Here is a 16,298-nt window from a genome sequence, read left to right as displayed (position 1 = left end):
TGGCCCTGGGGGACCAGCCCGACCCCGTCCATGAGGTGATGTTACCTTCTCGATGACTGGAAAAGGAAAGAGAGTGAGTCACTTGAAAGCTTGTGATTTAAGGCTGTGTTTCCAGAGGCGTAGAAACACTCCCATTCATCAGCCAACCTGTCAATCACAATCCATGCTAAACCACCACAAGGCCCTAGTGGGGGAAGTTTGGGGGCTGACAGGGGAGGTTCAGGTTCATCCTACTCACTGTCACTGCTAGGCAGTGGTGGATATTGTTCAGGAGTGGGTGGAGAAACCCCTACCTCAGTTGCTGTCCTTGCATGGGAAGATGAAGTTAGAGATGAAGCAGGGGAGGTTGGAGTTAATGGTGGTTCTGAATCTGCATTTCTCACCACCTTCCCCCTTTCCTGTCTTTTTGGAGGTGGTTTAAGTATGTCTTCTGTCTCCTGTTCCAAAGCCTCTACTTGGTATACCTTGTCGGGATGTGTGCACCTCTGATTTATAGAGCAGGTGCTGCAGCAACGTTTGGGCTTCCCTTTAGTAGCTTTATTGTCCTTTTCAAGGGCCAATACTAAAGGATCAGATGGTGGCCTCATTTCAAAATCCCTTTGCCACTCAGGGTGATTTCGAAGGCTGAAAAACATATCTGCATAAGTCACTTCTGACCATTTTTGTTCCTGCCGAAGGAAAAGCATTAACTGTAATAGTGTCTCATAGTCCAGTGTACCATTTGCTGGCCACTTCATTCCCTCATCAAGTTTATAGAGTGGCCACCACTGTGTACATAACTTGACCAGCTCCCTCCTGGTTTCTGTAACATCATAGCCCACTCAGCTCTTTCCAGTGTGTTAAAATGCACCCCAAAGGGCTTTCTTTGGGAATCTCTGCTTTCCTTTGGCCCCATATTTAGAATCCTCTTTTTCCCAATGCCTTTTGACACACAAAAAAAGGGGAAAATTTTTCCTCTTTTATAATAAACCACTACACAATCAGCCAGGCACTTGACCCAAATTGCTGGTTATTAATCACTTATTAAACCAGGTCTTCTGTTATGCCTTGCCTTGGGTATATTAGTATTAAAATATTTAAAATTAACAGATGTGAACTTTGCAGAGTACCAACCAAGTTCTTGCAGGAATCCAACGATTCTACTAAAATCCCTCGGCTACCTCGGCTGGCACTGGGCTTTCTGTTCTCTGCACACAATCAAAAGCTTCTAGACCGGGTTGCCTTTTTTTTATTATTTTTGTTTGTTTGTTTGTTTGTTTTGCAGGGACTTGACTTCAAACACCAACAGTTTTAGGCTTACAAAAGAAACAGCCGGGGTCCCTTGTGACCCTAAACACATTCAACAAAAAAAATTTAACAAGGTCTTGCCAAAATCCCACGGATTTCAGCTGGGACGTAGCACAGACCCTTCCGCAGGAGAGCGGGGGAGGGGGAGACCTTGATCTTACACTGCTTTTCTGCTCCTCTGTGGTTGAGGACTAAGCCACCAGCACTTTAAGATATTATCACACACTCTGGCAACTGCAAACCTCACAAATAGATAAGAATATTTCTTTTTAACTAAAACATCCACTCGCCAAAAACCTCTTGGCGTTTCACAAGGAGCTAAGGGACGTGGCTTTAGGTTGTGCAAGCCTGGATTCCTCTCCGGTTACCAGGGAAACAAATCACCCCCGATCACCGTGGCTGTGTCGGGCATAGACTTTCAAAAAGAAAACCCCTTACCCTTGCTTGCTTTTTTTGTTTTTGTTTTTGTTTCTTTTTTTTTTTTCTTACAAACAATTAAACAATTTGTTCACCCACAGATGTTTTTCTATTGAACAACACACTGATCCAAATTACACCATCAGTTATACAGTCAAAACTTGTAGGAGAATGGCTAGCTGAGAGAGGTCACATAAACAATCTGCAGCTGGATAGCAACAGGATGCTGGTCAGCCCTGATCTTTATAGTCAGGGGCACAGTGTCTGTGGGGTGTAACTTCTGGACAATATCAAATGTGTAGCAGAAGCCATAGGAATGCAGAGGTGGGAGTTAGTTCCGTGCTTTTTCATATAACCAATAGTAAGCTTAGTTTTAGTACTATGCATGAGCTTATTAAGTGTGCTATAAATTCTGTAAACTCTTCTAAATAAACTGAGTCTTGCTGATCAGTCGTATCTATTGCGGCATTTCTCCCGCCAACCGCAACATAATGGTGACCTCGACGAGATAAAAGTGAACGGATCACAGCCGGTCGGCGGATGGGGAACGGTTTCCCTTAACAGCACGGATGGTGAAAAGCATCAAGGTGCCGCGCCCCGGACGACCTCAGTGGAGGGTCCGGCTGTTAAGTGCTGCCGAAAACCTTGCAAGGCTGCAACAGCGCTGACGAAAAGGATGGAGAGGCAAGCAGCACATGATTTATTCTCTTGCTTTTTAGAAAAGCGTCAGATTAAGGACATAGATCTCCGTAAGGAGCTCCCAGGGCTGCTAACCTACGAAGATGCACAGGGGTTCTTTCTGAATCCCCATACAATCCATGAGCTAAGTGAGTGGCACAGGTTCAGTGATAAGTTACGGGAAGCCCAGCGCGTCCAGCCGCCACACACTGACACAAGTACAGAAGGGAGTTTGGAGGCTGGAGGTGGGATCGCCCTGTTTGAAAAGTGGAGCCGTGGGGGTTTGCATTGAGTGGAGAAGACGACTGTGGTAAGCTGAACTTGTGAAACAAAGAAACAGAAGGGAAAAGATATAGATAGAAAGTTTCAGGCAGCTACGTGCCTCATCTCAAATATTCTCTCTAAGAGAGGTGAAGCAGTTAAGGACAATGACTAGCCCTATGAACTAACAAAACAAAAGAAGAAAAATAGCCAGACCATCGCTTGTGTTTTGTGAGACAGAGTGGAGAAAATAGGAGAAATACTGGGGGACTGTATCATTTGGAGGCGGAAAAGACAGAAAAATGGCTCAGGAGTTCGGTGTGGTTTGGGAGAAACGTTTAATTACCTGGGAACTGTCTGGGCCGAACGCAAAGGCTGCTGAGACTGCCTGACTGCTAAAATCACCATTCAGGCTTTTAACGGGACGAGGAATGACGCAGAGAGATACAAAAGTGCTCCAGGATTGCGAATTTTTCATTGTTTGTAAGTCCCAGTCCCAATAGAGGCACAATGGCCCCTGCCTGCCGCTCTGCTGCATTGAATAAGACCTTGTGGCTTCAGGAGCGGAAGTTCTCTCACCAGCACCGAGAACGAACTGACCGATCAGGAAGTGGCCCAGCCGCCAGACCCTGAGGGCGTGGTGAAACACGAGAGGTCAGGCAGAGCTGAGAGCGACAAGGGGGGCTGGCAGCGGGGACGACACAGGAGGCGTAGTGTGAGGCGGCGGCAAGCGAGGCGGCGCGACCCCCTCCCCTCTCCCGGTCCCAGGGAAGTGGTAAAGCGCAGGAGGGGGGGAGGTGGAGACCAGAGCAAGGCAGCAGCTGCATCTCCTGCAGCGGCGGCAGCGAGAGAGGCGGCGGCGCGACCTGCTCAATCACAGCACAGCACAGCACTGCAACAAAAGCGGGGGAGAGAGGCGGCGACGAGAGAGGCGACAGTGGATGGTGTTCCCTCCCTCACAGCGATTGGCGGAGAGTGGAGAGGTCCCGGCTTTTCAGCTTCAGCACCACAAGAGTTGAGCCCCCACTCCTCATGCAGGAGAGGGAGAAATGTGAAAACTACTAAATGCTTGCAGAGCAGGTGCCATGATCACAAGCAAAGTACACAAAAGAAAATGCAGTAATCATTTATTTTTGTTGAAATAGAAGTGAATTTTTAATTGTAATGATTTGATGTACTTAAATCCAAGTTAGATTGTGTTTTAGTATTTTATTGGTATTAAAAAATTATTTTTATGTGGTTTGTTTTAGGTTTAAGGCTTTTAGGTTTAAGGTTTTTAAGTTTTTAGGTTTAAGACTTGTTAAGTATAAGTTACATTTAAGATTTATGAAGTTTAAGTAATAATAAAATTTATTTTAAGTTTAGGCTTTGATAAGTATAACTTAAGATTATGGTTTTTAAAGTTTAAGTGATAATAAATTTATAGTTATTTGTAAGGTTTCTGTGTTTTAAGATAAAAAGTAAGTTAGGATAAGTAAATTAAAATAAGTAAGTTAAGTAAGTTAAGTTAGGTTTAAGATAGTTATTTGAAAGACATGACTTATTGATTGATTGAGTATTTTATTGTTGCTATTGTTAAGAGCTTTGTTTTAAAAATATTTTAAGAGATATCACTCTAAGATAAAGCCAAAGTCCTGGCCACACTTGGACTTTAACTAGAGGAGATGTTTTCATCAGCAAATCCAGATGTTTTCTGCATAACAAAAACTAAATACAAGTCACTTTGACTTGACAATTTGACCTTATATATATGACAGCTTAACAGACTTTTGAGGTAAACTTGGAGAGTCTTACTCGAGGAGGCTACCTAAGCCCTCCCTGAAAAGGAGTTTTTCAGCTGTTGCAGAAGCTGGGACAATGAGATAATATTTTGGTAATTGACAACCATCCAACTTTATATGTGTTATTATTATAATTCCTTTGATAGATAACCAAATCAGAATCCGTTCACCGGAAGCTTCAGGACCTACAACAACATGTACAACTTTTTAAAACAAGATGATAGATTTTTTGGAATAAAATTTGGTCAATGGGGAATAACTGGTTGGCTGAAGGGGATATTACAGATAGGATTGGCCATTTTGCTTATAATTTGCCTTATATTGCTTGTGCCCCAAAACTCGGGCTAGCCCTTCAGGTTAAGGATCACCAAGGTGCAACTTTAAACTACAAGCTGAAATCGAAGCCCCCACTGCTTTTAAAAAAAACCAACAAAACCTGCGGCCCTGGTGCACACGGGACGCAGTCACAAGTTACCAGCTTTACCTGGAACACAACCAACCATTTACAAGACTCCGTGGAGTTTCCAAAACCCAGTCAGGCTTCTACTTTGCATAAGACGTCTTTTATGACTTATAAGCTGCCTCTATTCAAAGGTACCTGTTCCAAATATTTTTAAACATACCTTTTGTCCGTAGTTCCAGCAGGGTCTGGTCTTTCCCCGGGGGTGTCAGCGGGGCCGTGGGAGCCCCTCTTCCCAGGAAATTCTGGGCGGGCGCCCTGAGGGGTCCCAGACCCCGATGGCCCCCTCGGCCAGAGAGAGCAGTGTCCTGCCACGGTCGCCAAAATCATTTATTAAAAAAATATGGATATTGGTCCAATACCGATATCCAACTCTGAGGGACAAAGACTCTCTAACAGTTTGAAGTTAGAAAGTGTATGTTTATTACGACGCCGGGCAGCGTGCGGGATAGCTCCCAAATACAGATGCGCCATTTACAGATGCTCACAGGGTCTTTTTATGTACAAAAGTGTTGAATACCCAAAACACAAATGCATATTGATAACTCTGGTCCGTCCCATTCCCCGCTTCATATGGTAATTAGCCAAAAAGCAATTAAGCATGAGTAGTTTGTTCTTTGAAATGGGTCTCAAAATGATGAAGTAAGATGGGTCTTCCTCGCTTTGACTTTTTAACCTTTTAGTGTTGGTGACACCTGGATCCTGTTTTCTCAAGACTATCTGATTTATGATCACATTGTGTTCTTGGAGTCTATTGATTAAGTTGACAGGCCTCCTGATTTATTGGTTCCTTAAATCCGGCTTCTGTTAACAAAGGGAAGTTTACCTCAACAATATCAAGTTTAACTAAAGTCCTTTATTCTTCAAAATTAATGTCTCAGGGGCAGATCTTCATTTCATCTCTCTCTCTCTGTTCAAGCTTCTCATAAGATCACAGCTACTTCAGTATTTACTTAGTCTACCACAAATACCTTTTCTTATATCTGCAATCTGAACACTCTTTTGATCTCCCCAATACATATTTCCACAACTTAAAGGGATATTCTAGCATAATACAGTCTATTTCCATGGCTTTACCAAAGAATTTCAGCCTAAGACTAGGCATCTTCTCATTGTCTTTCCATCTAAGACTCAACTCTTTATTCACTGACCTTGGTGTCTTCATATTGTCTCTCTACATGTCTCCACTGTTATAAACGGGCCAGGAGACCTGCTCCTTTGAAAAGCCTTTATTAGTCAGCTCTTTCAAGGGGGAACTCGAGGGGTCGCCTGCGCCGCCGCTGCTCCTGTCGCAGTCCTCGCTTCTGTCGCCACTGAGGATCAGGTGTCAGGCGAATCTGCTGCTCTCCCCGCAGCAGAGTCGGGAGCTCCTGCCTCGCGGGAATCCCCAGGAACTCAACTAGGCTCGTGTGGTCTAGGGGCGTCACTTCTTCCCAGTCTCTTTGTGGTTATGGCGAGGCGGCAGAAGCAGAATTCAGTCCTTAGGTAGCTGAGGGTCTTCTCGGTGTTGTAGTGTCTCCCTTTTATTTGGATTTTGTGCTGGGTCCCGGCTTTTGGGTCCGCTTGCCGGCAACTGCACTTCGGTTTGGAGCGATGCACCATGGAAGTCCTTGGATTTTCCTATTAGGCGGGGCCGGCAGTTCGAGGAGCTGGTAGGGAATGGGGACAGCCTAGCCCGACGGAAGGGGAAGGGAACCCGGGGTTTTAGAGGGGGTATACAACTTGGAATAAGGTTTTGAGGGTACAAATTTTGGTACAAACAGCATAACTTCCTTAACAGACAGGTTACAACTGGCATAACATTTTAAACAGCATAACTTTCTTAACAAATGACAGACTGTGTCAAAAAAGGGAATTTCTTACATTTCATTCATTTCAGTCCCCCCTCTATTTCTTTGATCGGGCCTTTGCCCGCATCAATTGGCAGTTTTTGATTCATGGGAATATCTTTTATTTAGTTCTTCAGTTTGAGGTTCTAATTAAAGTAAAACTATTCTCTTATAGGGCACTTTCCAGTTAGGCGCTGCTTAAATGTTGCAGCATTTCATGCAATCTAATACTGCTTTATATCAAAACACGTGGGATTTACATGAGTGTGAACTCTTATAAGGGACTGCAGGTTCTCCCCGTCATAGATGGGATGGTGTGTAGTTCTCCCAAGAGTCCAGTATGAACCATTGTCTCGATCTCACCTGGTCTTGCCTCTTGGGTTGGGGAAGTGGGACAATAGCTCTTAGAGCATGCTCTTTCGATGTGTTTGCTCAATAGGACTATGTTTTAGTCCTCCCAAGAGTCCAGTATGAACCATTGTCTCGATCTCACCTGGTCTTGCCTCTTGGGTTGGGGAAGGTATTTAGCTGGCCTTATGGAGTTCCTTTCAGTGTATTCCCACTTCTTTTTCAGTTTTTGATTAGCCCTTCTGTGGTGTGCCCTATGAGAGATCTGTAATGATATTATCACAACTTTTTTAAAACAGCTTAACACTTCATGATATTTTAGAACAACTTACAGAGAACATTTTTAAATGACAGCTTTTGATAACAACTTGGAAAGATTTTGAACAACGGGTTTTTTGTTGTTTTTTTTTGTTTGTTTGTTTCTAATTGGGCTTTGGTTGTCTTTTGAAGGTTATTTTAAGTGTGTCTGGGTCTCTAATGGTGGTCTATTTGGACGGAGTATCAGAGACACTGGGAAGTGGCAATGGTCTTTTTATTCGGGATAGTTGTGTATGGTGAAGCCCCTATGTCTGACCTTGGTCGAACTCAGATTTTCAAGAGTTCTAGGGGCAAACATTTTAGCCAATTCATTCCAGTTTTTGTTATTAATTTAGTTAATACATTTTTGAAGGTTTTATTTATTCTCTCAATTCTTCTTGAGCTTTGAGGATGCCAGGGTGTATGTAACTGCCATTTCATTTCTAAGGCTTTAACAATATCATGCAGGACTTGTGCTACAAAGTGGGGGCCTCTGTCTGAAACGATGTTATTTATCAGTCTATATCGGGGGATGATGTGTTCTAGTAGTATCTTTATTACTGCTTGTGCTGTTTCCCTTTTTGTAGGGAAGGCTTCCACCCAATGTGTTAAGTGATCAACTATAACCAAAAGATGCTTATGTCCTTGTACTGGAGGCATTTCTGTGAAGTTTGTTTGTATATTTTGAAAGGGTCTTAATGCTATTTGTCTTCCCCCTGGTGTGGGCTTTCTTATTAATTTTTTATTTACTTTTTGACAAATTAGGCATCTTTCGGTAACTGCTCTAGTCAGGTTATAGATTCCAACACATAGGTGTTCTCTCAGAAAATCATTACACAACTCTTGGGTGCCCCAGTGAGTTAAGTTGTGTATTTCTGCCAGTATTTTTCGAGCTATTGCCTTATTTAGGAATTTCTTTCTATCTGGGGTCAGCCATTCCCCTTGCTTCCTTTGGTGTAAACCTAACTTTTTTATTTTTTTGTAATTTATTTTTATTATACATTGGTTTATTAATTTTGTCAGCTGGTATATCATTCAAGGTAAGAATTTTTATTGGTTCTCCCAGCTTTTGAGCTGCTAGTTTGGCTGCTTGATCAGCTACTTGGTTGCCCCTTCCTTCAAATGTGTTTCCTTTTTCATATCCTTTGACATGTACAATTGCTATTTCTTGGGGCTTCGTAAGAGATTCTAATATTAATTTAATTAATTCTTTATGTATCCGATCTTTCCCTTTTGAATTTAGGTAGCTTCTTTTTTTCCAGATCTTTCCAAATGTGTTTACTATTTTAAATACATATTGCAAGTTTGTGTAGATTGCACCTCGGTCTTGTTCTAATAAATCTAATTTCTTTTTGAGAGCATAGACTTCACAACACTGGGCAGACCAGTTTGGGGGTAGTTTTTCTTTTTTTGTAACTTTTAAATTGTCTCTTTTTCTACCTTTGACTATTGTATAGCCTGATATCCTTTTTTCTTCAGTTAGCCTAGATGATCCATCAATAAATAGCACCCTCCCATATGGTAGAGGTATATCTTCAAGATCCTCTTTTGCTTTTGTTTGTAAATCTATGATTTCCAGGCAATTGTGCTCTAAGTTTGGTGTGGGTTCCCCTGAGAGGAACTGGGCAGGATTTAGACTTTTTGATGTGATTAGCTCCAAATCACTGGTGCCGGTTAAAATCACTTCATATTTTAAAATTCTAGAGTCAGTCAGCCATTGTTGAGCTTTTTGGCTCAACACTGTCCTGAGATCATGGGGTGTGTGTGCAATGATTTTTCTTTGCAGTGTCAGCTTTTGTGCTTCCTCTACAAGAACAGCTGTGGCTGCTACAGCCTGGAGGCAAGCCGGCCACCTTCTTGCAACTGGATCCAGAAGTTTGGAAAGATATGCGACAGGCTTTTTGTGTCCTCCCCATTCTTGGGTTAATACTCCATAAGCTATTCCCCCTTCAGAGTTAATGAATAGGTCAAACTTTTTCTTAAGGTCTGGGAGACTCCGGACAGGGGCTGAAGACAATTTTGTTTTTAGGTCTTTCAACTGTTCTTCATCTCTATCTGTCCATTTCACAGGTTCAGGTTGGACTAATTCCTCATATAGAAATTTAATACTTTGGGAATATTTTTTTTCCCACAGCTTGCAATAACCAAATAGTCTTAATAATTTTCTTGTATCTTTCTTTGTGGTTGGAGCTGGGACTGAGAGCATACCTGAGATTCTCTCAGGGCTTAATTTCTTACACCCTTCCCCAATGAGGTGTCTGAAGCAGGTGACCCACGATTCTATAAACTGCAGTCTGTTCTTTGACACTTTGAGGCCTTTTTCCCCCAGAAAATTCAGTAGATTAATACTGGTTCCCTTCACTTTATCCTGCTTTTTCCCCAACATTAGGAGGTCATCTACATACTGCAGGATTTGCACACCGTTTTTAGGGATAAACTGTCTCAGTAACTCTTCTAGGGCTTGCCCGAAGAGGTTTGGGCCTTCAGTGGACCCCTGAGGAAGACGAGTCCATCTCAGTTGCTGCCCTCTCTTACTTTCAGGGCACTCCCACTCAAAAGCAAACCAATCTCGGCCCCCCTCTGCCAAAGGACAGGTCCAAAAAGCATCCCTTAGATTTATTACAGTAAACCAGGACTGCTCTCCAGGAATCCTGCTCAGGAGCGGGTAGGGGTTTTGTACCACCGGGTGCCTGGTAATTGTCTTTTTGTTCACTTCTCTTAGGTTTTGCACTGCCTTTTTTACAGCCAGAATAGGAGTGTTGTGGGGTGACATACAAGGTTTTAATATTCCTTCTGTGAGTAGATGGGTTATAATTGGGGTTAGTCCTTTTTTCCCTTCTAGAGAAATAGGATATTGCCTGACCCTTATAGGAGGTGTCTTTTCTTGTATTTTTATTTCTATAGGTGGGATATCTAAATATCCATATTTTCTCTCCTCAGCTCAGACCTCTGGCCTGACTTCCCCTAAGTCTCTAACAGTCAGCCTCATGATTTGTAGCACCATTCTTCCTTTTCTAGGAAGAATCCTTTCTCCTAACTGAACTTGCAGGTCCTTTCCCAGCAGGTTACTGTCTACTTTGGGTAGATATATCGAATTAGTGACACATCTTTTGGAATTTTCTTTAATTTCTACATTTTTTATAACTGAAGCCTTGAAAGGCTCCCCTTCTGCTCCTAGGACTTCACATGTCTTTCTTCTAATCGCAATTTCAACTGGAAGTCGGTTAATACATGATTTATCTGCACCAGTATTCACTAAAAACTCAAACTCTTCATGTTGGGGACCTACTTCAAAATTTACTATGGGCCCTTCTTGATGTTTCATGGGGTCCCCTAATGCATAGAGCCCATGACACCCCCAATCCTCCTTGACCTCCTTCCTCAATAATTTTTCTAATGCCTCTTGTTCCCTCATGACAGTCTCATCAAATGACATTTTTTTTGCAATGTTTCTTAAAGTGTCCTATTTCTCCACAATAAAAACAGGCTCGGGTCTCTCCTGGTCTCTGAAGAGTATCCCAAGGTGGTGGGTTCCTTTCTCTTACCTTTTCTGGTAAAGATTTTGTGTTTCTTTCACTCTTAGTATCCTTTCTGAGATCCTTTACACTTTCCCTGGCCACGGCTACCATAATCCTGGTTTTTGCCTTTGTTTTTTCTTCTTCTCTCCTAAGGTATACTCTTAGGGCTTCCCTTAATAATTCATTTATTTCTTGGTCTTGCCAGTCTTTCATCTTTTCAAGTTTTCTTTTGATATCTGGCCAGGATTTTGTGACAAACTGTAACTTTAATAATATCTGTCCCTCTGGGCTATCTGGATCCAAATTAGAATATTGCTGGAAATTCTGTCTGAGCCTGCTCAGCCAGGCTGCTGGGGTTTCATCTTTCTCTTGCGTCCTGTTAAAAGCTAATTTGGTGTTGCTACTCCGAGGAACTGATTCTTTAATACCTCTTATCATTAGGTTTCTATAATCTTCCATATTTCTCCTCCCTTCTCCTCTGTTTGGGTCCCACCCTGGGTCAGCTATTGGCAACTTCTGGTCACCGGGGGGGGCCATTCGGTTTTCTCTTTCCCAGATGCGCATTCCTGCTGCCCTAACCAGCCGAACCTCGTCTGGATTGAATAGTATATTTAAGATGGAGTTTAGTTCTCCCCATGTATAAATATTTGGGCCCAAAAACTGGTCAATCTGGTTGGCAATTCTCACTGGGTTTTCAACTAGATTCCCCAGCTCTTTCTTAAAACTTCTGACTTCTGATGCTGTTAAAGGTGTATTGACAAATCCTATTCCTCCAACTGCCCCACCCAATGGGACCTCCTTTAGGGGAAAGAGTTTGGTTTTTGACCTGGTGTTACTGTAAGGGTAACTTTCTGGGTTTTTTATTGCCTGACAGGATGCATTGTTAGGTGCCAGACCTAACTCCCAGCTGTGAGAGGGTGCAGGGATTGTGGATGGTGAAGGAGAGGAGGTTAGACCAGTGTTAGGGAATGGCACAGGGTAAGAGGGGTTATAAACTGGAGGGGGGTAAGCTGGGGAAGGAACAGGGATTACAGTTTGGGAAGGTATGATTTTTAGGTGAGGTTGGAGGATTACTTCGGGATAAACTGTAGGAGGAGGCAAATGTTCTAAGGGGTCCCAATTATGGCTAGCTTCTTTTTGGTTCTTCTGCTTTTCATTCCTTTGTTTCCCTTGCTGTAACTTACATATTTTTGTTGTTTTATTTTTGACTACTTGTTTTTGCCAACAGATAGCATAGAGTATCTGTTCAACACTTGAATCTCTTCGAGATTTCAAGTATTGAGTTAATTGTGAACACATCCAGGGGTCTCTAGTTCCACACCATGGCCATTTTGCAGGTAAATTTAGGTTAGGCCAAGCTTCTATGCAATAATGGATCATCTTGATTCTGTCTAAGCTTTTAGTGGCCTCATCAACCTCCCATAACATTTGTCCTAGTGGACTGTCTGGTGGAATATTTCTTATCTTTTTCTCTCTTTTCTCCTCAACTGGCTCCACTCTACTTATGTACGCCCCCATTTTCACTGGGTTTCAAATAAAAACTACGGTGCTCTTACCCTGACAGAAACTTTACTTCAGGGCAATACAAAGCAAAATTATCTGACCTCGTTTTAACTAAACTTCTTTAAGGTGCCCCTACACACACACAAGTTTAAAGGCGGGCAACTCGAATTTTAACTCTCACTCACTCTTTGAACACTCGTAAGTAGCCCCAGGGACCCTCTCTTAGGGTTTGGGCACTACCCCTGCCAGTGCTCGGAATGCTCCACAGGTAGCCTGGTGACCCGCCCTTAGGGCCTCAGCCACTACCCCTACCTAAAAAGTCCCTCACACTCTGGGACTCCCCTAACTCTTACTCCTCTGCACCCCGGACAGCGTACCTCTTCTCTGGGTACCCCCGACCAATGCAGACTCTTTTATCCCAGCACCCCGACAGCTACTCCAGCCAGTCTCCAAAGCACCCCAAAAGCAGCTTATCTTTGCTACCCCAGCCAGGTACTCAGACGTTCTGGGCCGTAGCCGCAGCCCGTGCTCTCTCTCTCTCCCCACACCCCAGTAGTTACCCCAGCCAGTGCCAACTCACAAGCCCTGAAAGTAGCCTGGGCAACCCTGCCCTTAGGGTTCCAGCCGCTACCCCAGCCAGCGCTAGTCTCCTGTGACACTCCCAGCTATAACCTCAGCCAGTGTGGTGCGTGCTTCCTACTGCTCGAGCCCTTTCGCACGCTTGAAATTGGCCCAAGCCTTTTCTGCCACCCACTTCTTTGACGTGCCACTCACTCTCTCCTCCGCACGTCCAGAGGGGGGCGCCTATGCCCCTGGAGACGCCTCAATCTCTCCCAGTTCACTCACTTCCTGCTTTGGGGGGTCCGAGCTGCCGGCCTCCCCCCCTCATTCACTCCACATTCGCTCGTCTCCACTCCCGCCACCGGTTGTTCTTACCGATGCTCCTCAGTGGCGTCCCACGAGGCTGGCGAGCGTCGTCCTCTGGTCTGGGATGTCCAGCTGTCCAGGAGGTCCGAGGTCGGGCTGCGCCTTCCCGTCCTGGTCCTCTTCTGGGCGTGGCTTAGATCCCGGCGAGCCCCCAAATTATTATAAACGGGCCAGGAGACCTGCTCCTTTGAAAAGCCTTTATTAGTCAGCTCTTTCAAGGGGGAACTCGAGGGGTCGCCTGCGCCGCCGCTGCTCCTGTCGCAGTCCTCGCTTCTGTCGCCGCTGAGGATCAGGTGTCAGGCGAATCTGCTGCTCTCCCCGCAGCAGAGTCGGGAGCTCCTGCCTCGCGGGAATCCCCAGGAACTCAACTAGGCTCGTGTGGTCTAGGGGCGTCTTCTTCCCAGTCTCTTTGTGGTTATGGCGAGGCGGCAGAAGCAGAATTCAGTCCTTAGGTAGCTGAGGGTCTTCTCGGTGTTGCAGTGTCTCCCTTTTATCTGGATTTTGTGCTGGGTCCCGGCTTTTGGGTCCGCTTGCCGGCAACTGCACTTCGGTTTGGAGCGATGCACCATGGAAGTCCTTGGATTTTCCTATTAGGCGGGGCCGGCAGTTCGAGGAGCTGGTAGGGAATGGGGACAGCCTAGCCCGACGGAAGGGGAAGGGAACCCAGGGTTTTAGAGGGGGTATACAACTTGGAATAAGGTTTTGAGGGTACAAATTTTGGTACAAACAGCATAACTTCCTTAACAGACAGGTTACAACTGGCATAACATTTTAAACAGCATAACTTTCTTAACAAATGACAGACTGTGTCAAAAAAGGGAATTTCTTACATTTCATTCATTTCATCCACTGTCCCTTTTTTTCACTCAGACAGGATTAGTGTTCTGCAAGTTTCATCTGTGCAAAGAAAGAGTTAACATTCTCCCACGTCTGCAGAGGGCATGATGGTTCTTCCAGGCAGTAGCTGAAGTGGTAAATTCAGTCTTCACCAGGGTGGGGCCAGGATCTCAGGGTTCTGGCTGCTGTGGGGCCACTCTGCATGGCTGCCCCCTCCCCCCCTTCCCCCCCTCCCCCCCGGCCCGATGACGTGGTAGCAGTGGCCAGAGCTATTTACAGTGAAGGATTCTTCAGAAAGGGGCCTGGCCCTAGGCAGGGCCAGCCCGGGGCCGCGATGGTGGGGGATGGGGGGGGCGGGGGGGGGGGAAAGATTAGCCGCAGAATGTTAGCAGCCGCTTGGCCCCATCCTGCCGGGACGGGGCATTCTCTCCTCTCGTCCCCTTGCCCAGCAGCTGCCGGGCCCAGCCCTGCCAGGGCTACAGCAGCGGCAGGGCCTGGCCAGGCTGCGTCAGGCCCGGGGACCACGCAGCGGAGCAGGGATGATCCCGCCGGCACCTGGTTACCTCTTCCCAGGCTGGAAGAAAAGAGAACTTTTCCTGGGATCCTTCTGATTTTTAACCTGTGTAGTCCAGAGGCATATCTAGCTCTCTAACTGGTTCTACAGGTTGTCAATATTCAAAGCTAGTCACTAATTGGTTTTGCCAGAGCTTTTCTTAAAAAAAAATCACTTCCGTGCAAAACCAGCACAGATGGGTGTACTCTTCACTGGGTAAAACGCTGTCTGGATGGCTGGGTCCAGAGAGTCGTGGTGAATGGAGTTAAATCCAGCTGACGGCTGGTAAGTAGTGGTGTTCCCCAGAGCTCAGTACTGGGGCCATTCCTGTTCAATATCTTTATTTATGATTTGGATGAGGGATTTTGCTGGAGGGTAGGAAGGCTCTGCAGAGGGATCTGGACAGGCTGAATGATGGGCTGGGGCCAATTGTATGAGGTTCAACAAAGCCAAGTGTTGGGTCCTGCACTTCTGTCGCACCAACATCCTACAGCACTGCAGGCTGGGGGCAGAGTGGTTGGAAAGTGGCCCAGTGGAAAAGGCTGTGAAGATGCTGGTTGACAGTGGCTGAACATGAGCTGGCGTGTGCCCAGGTGGCCAAGAAGGCCAATGGTATCCTGGCTTATATCAGAAATAGTGTGGCCAGCAGGACCAGGGAAGTGATTGTCCCTCTGTACTTGGTACTGGTGGGGCTGCACCTCAAGTGCTGTGTCCAGTTCTGGGCCCTTCACTTCAGGAAAGACATTGAGAGGCTGGAGCATGTCCAGAGAAGGGCAACAGAGATAGGGGAGGGCCTGGAGCACAAGTCTGATGAAGAGAGAGGCTGAGGGAGCTGGGGATGTTTGGCCTGGAGAAAAAAAGGCTAGGGGGGACCTCTTCAGTCTCTACAACTATCTGAAAGGAGGTTGTGGTGAGGTGGGGGTCCTTCTCCAAAACACCAAGTGATAGGATCAGAGGGAACAGCCTCAAGTTGTGCCAAGGGGTCCATGAATGCTGGTCATATTTTAAGAGACGTCTCTTAAACATGCAGGAGTAGGAAATTCCAAAGTGTCTAAAGTCAAGCAAGTGGGGGAGAAGGCTGTCTTGTCTGAGCAGGGATCTTCTAGAACTTAGGTTGATAAGGGAAGTGTACTGGAAGCAGGGACAGGCGACACATGAGGACTACAGAGATGCTGTTCACCATTGTGTGGACAAAGCTTGATTAGAGTTCAAGCTGGTCAGCACTGTGAAGGACAACAAAAAGGAAAGGAAGATCAGAAATAGCATTGGCCTGTTACTTGATGAGATCAGTCACCTCACAAATGAGGACATAGACAAAGCAGAGACATTTAATGTCTCTGTCTTTAATACTGATGTTGGGCCCTGGGACCCTCAGAGGCCTGTGTTGGAAAACCATGACTGGGGGGATGATAAACTCCCAACCAACTCTGAACTTGTGTGGGATCTGCTGCTCCATCTAGATCTCTATAAGTCTATTGGGCCCGATGGGATTCATCCCAGGGTACTGAAAGAGCTGGTCAATGTTATCATGGGACCTCTCTCCATTATTTTTCAACAGTCCTAGGAGTCTGAAGAGGTCCCAGTCAACTGGAAGCTGGAAAA

General features: G+C 45.3%; 1 protein-coding gene and 1 long non-coding RNA gene across 2 annotated transcripts in view; one reads left to right on the top strand and one right to left on the bottom strand.

The window, feature by feature from the left end:
• LOC136373324 (kinesin-like protein KIF2A) overlaps nt 1-16,298 on the top strand; it is a 178,589-nt gene that overhangs the window by 29,191 nt on the left and 133,100 nt on the right. The window lies entirely within an intron of this gene.
• The window catches only part of LOC136373345 (uncharacterized), a 253,545-nt gene that overhangs the window by 110,955 nt on the left and 126,292 nt on the right, over nt 1-16,298 (bottom strand). The gene's annotated exons all lie outside the window — the stretch shown is intronic.

This window comes from Sylvia atricapilla, chromosome W (genome assembly GCF_009819655.1).
Source record: "Sylvia atricapilla isolate bSylAtr1 chromosome W, bSylAtr1.pri, whole genome shotgun sequence".
NCBI lineage: Eukaryota > Metazoa > Chordata > Aves > Passeriformes > Sylviidae > Sylvia > Sylvia atricapilla.
This window is presented reverse-complemented; position numbering and strand designations above follow the sequence as displayed.